Here is a 3,404-nt window from a genome sequence, read left to right as displayed (position 1 = left end):
ATCAAAAGCCTTTGCATAATCAATAAAACACAGAGAAACATCTTTCTGGTATTCTCTGTTCTTAGCCAAGATCCATCTAACATCAGTAATGATATCACTCCTTCCATGTCCTGTTATGACTACCGCTCGAGCCTCTGACAGTTCTCCATTAGTGTACTGTTGCAGTCATTTTATTATTATCTTTAGCAAAAATTTTATTTGCAGGTGCTATTAATGATATTTTTCAATGCTCTCCACATTCTGTTAGTTCACCTTTCATTGTAATGGGCACAAAATAAATGATCTCTTCCAATCATTTGCCCAGGCAGCTAGTTGTCCAAATGGCTTGGCATAGATGAGTGAGTGCTTCCAGTTGCACATCAGTTTGTTGAAAGATTTCAATTTGTATTCCATCAATTTCTGGAGTCTTGTTCTTTGCCATTGCCTCCATTTGCCTTGAACTTCTATTTTCAGTACATTGTCTGCTGATCATATATGATCTCTTGAAATGTATGTACATTGTCTATTTCTTGTTGGTACAGTAAATCTGTGCATTCCTTCCATTTGCATTTGTCTTCTATTGAATAAAGAAAGATCATCCAGGACTTCAATATAGATAAGGTTACTTTAGATTATAACAGCTGTTTTCAGCTGATCAATAAGATCAATAACCAATTGGAAAGATGAAAGTAGTTTATATTTTCAGTGTAGAAAAAAAATCTAATTGTTACAAATATCTTATAAAATTCCCAAAACAACATCTAGCCAAGTACATTGTCTGGTGATTTCATGTTTCCTTTCTTTTTTATTTAAAGGATAAAAAGTGAGATTCAACATGTATACGACTGGTTATTACTAATATAACAGCTTGAAAAATCATTAGATAGAAGCATAAATATAATATAAAAAGGCAAGATTTTAAAATCTTATTGTAGGAGTACTAACTATACTAAGTGGAAAAGATACATAAAAACATCAATGTGTTACACTTGTTCAAACAGAACTCAAAAGGCAGACTAGAACTGACGCTAGGTAAGGAAAATGGTCTATTTTTAAAAAGCAATCCCAGACAGACATTACCAAAAAGCAAAGCCAACAGTGACTGTGTGGTCCCCTCCTGTTAATTAATGAAGAGTCAAAGGTGGAGCAATGGGGTGAAAAGCTTAAGTTTTCTCTAAGGATTTACAGTACTCCCTCAGCATAGTCCAAGCCTTTGGAGCCATGAAACCTTCAGGTGGTTTCTGGCCTTCTCGGGCAAGTCTGAGCATGTGTGTTCCTGAAGTAAATTCAAAGTCTTCCTGGTGTTCTGAATCATAGTAGTCTATTTGTTTCTTCTTATTATTGTAAGCTGCAACTCAAAAGGAAACAGTTTCCAAGGTGATTAGACCAGTGGCCATGGCCAGCACTTTGTCACCATGAGTTGGTTCATGAAGATCCTTCCCTGTTTCTGGATGAGGCATACCAGCAGGGTATCATGCAACAATGTAAAAATCAGCCTCTGCAACCAGCTGAGCCAGCATACATCATGGGAGATGGGAAGATGGCCACCACTTTTGTTTCAGGATTGAAGACTCCTTCCTCCAGCACTGCAGCATGCTGCTTCATACACCACATCAAAGGGACGTTATCATCCTTTGTCCAGCCACTAAGGAGGTGATGGAGGAGAACAAGGCGTGGATAGCTCCTCTCTAGAAGTTGCTTATGGGTATCCTGCATTAGCAGAGCATGACCATTGTGCACTGTGTTCCGTAATTGAAATGCAAAGACAGCGTCAGCATTCATATCTTTAAACTTCTGTTTTAGCTCAGTAGGTGTAGGACGATACTGATCAAGACCATCATTCCAATAAATTTGGTCCAGGACTTGACGATCTCCTCCACTCAGCCAATCTCCTTGTTCCATCTTATTGTAGGAGTGGTTCTTGCATGTTGTTCCCCACTGTCTGACACGATGCTCTTCTTTCCCGTGTTCAAAAAAACCTCTGGGTTATCAAGAATAGCCACATGGTGGCCCTCATATATCAGAGTGAATGCAGTACAGCCATCCAGCCTCTATGTATCTTCTTGGGTAGCCAGCAGAACTACAGGCACTGACAAGTTAATGACAACCCCATCTACAAGGCAATCAAAATGAAGGCACTGTAAGTATTCCCTCTGTCTCATAAAGCCATTCAGAGGTGTTGCCCATCCTTCCACCAAAGCCTGCACCCACTGCATATCCACTTTATTACTGCTCAATGCTGGTAATGTTTCTGCATCTGTTTTTGCCAAATGAAATGTATTTTCTGGCATATATAGTTCTTTAACATTATAACAGGCATCAACAGGTACAATGATGTCCCATTATTGTAGAAGCTCCACAACTTGCTGGACACAATCATTTACATCACAAGAGTCTGTTTTCAGCACAAATTCAGAAGCTTCTGGTTTTTTCATACTTAGACTCAATTCCAGTGAACCCTTTTATTTTTCTAGCCCATGCTTTTTTGTAGAGTCCTTTGTTCACAAACATGCAGAGGAGCATCAATAAATACTTCCCAAAATGATAAACTTGCACCCTCATGAATTTGCCTTGCATTGTTACGATCCTGAGTATAAAGTGGTATAAAACTTGTGATGCACACTAGACTGGCATCTGCAAACAGCTTGGCAACTTCTGCAATACCTCAGGCATTCTCTTCTCTGTCTTCTGGACTAAACCCAAGACTTTTGTTGAGACCCTGATGAATGTTGTCACCCTCCAAAGTATAGCATGGAATACCATGGCAAACCAAGTACTCCTCCAAAGTCATGCTCACCATGGTCTTCCCTGATCCAGATAAGCCTGTTAGTCAAACAGTGTAACCATGGAAGCCATCTCTGGTCCGTACCACCTGACCTCTGTTGTTCCGGCTGACATGAGGGGCTTGATAGGTGGCATTAGTTGCTCTCTGAATTCCCTAGTTCTGAGTGTTATTGCTCAGTTTGACTTTCATGCACAGGCTCCCGGGGATCTCCATAACCACAGAATCCACGAGCATGCAGAGCTTCTAGGTGTCAGAAGGATAGCTAAAGGAGGGGAAGAAGGCTAGCTCTTTCCATCTTCTTTGATGGCATCATTCAATATTTTGCCCATAGAATCTGTCAATATTGTGTGTCAATGTTTGAGTATTTTCTCCAATTCTTTCAGTGTGAGAAATGCTGAGTGTGTTCTTCCCTTTTGGTTTTCTAACTTCAAGTTTGCACATTTCATTATGATATTTAAGTTTGTCTTCTCAAGCTCCTCTTTGAAATTTTCTATTCAACACTTTCATCTCTTCATTTCTTCAATTTTGAAAGCAAGTTAGAGTCGCTTCTGACATCAATTTTGTACTTTTCTTTCTCTATTTTCTTCATTCTGTCTTTTTGCTTTCTTCCTGTGTGGCGTTCTTGATATCATCCTACATC

General features: G+C 39.5%; 1 pseudogene; it reads right to left on the bottom strand.

Moving 5' to 3' along the window:
• Positions 1 to 1,142: 1,142 nt before the first annotated feature.
• On the bottom strand, positions 1,143 to 2,977 carry LOC102841789 (annotated as a pseudogene).
• Between the last annotated feature and the right edge of the window lie 427 nt (positions 2,978 to 3,404).

This window comes from Chrysochloris asiatica, unplaced genomic scaffold (genome assembly GCF_000296735.1).
Source record: "Chrysochloris asiatica unplaced genomic scaffold, ChrAsi1.0 scaffold00196, whole genome shotgun sequence".
NCBI classification, from domain to species: domain Eukaryota; kingdom Metazoa; phylum Chordata; class Mammalia; order Afrosoricida; family Chrysochloridae; genus Chrysochloris; species Chrysochloris asiatica.
This window is presented reverse-complemented; position numbering and strand designations above follow the sequence as displayed.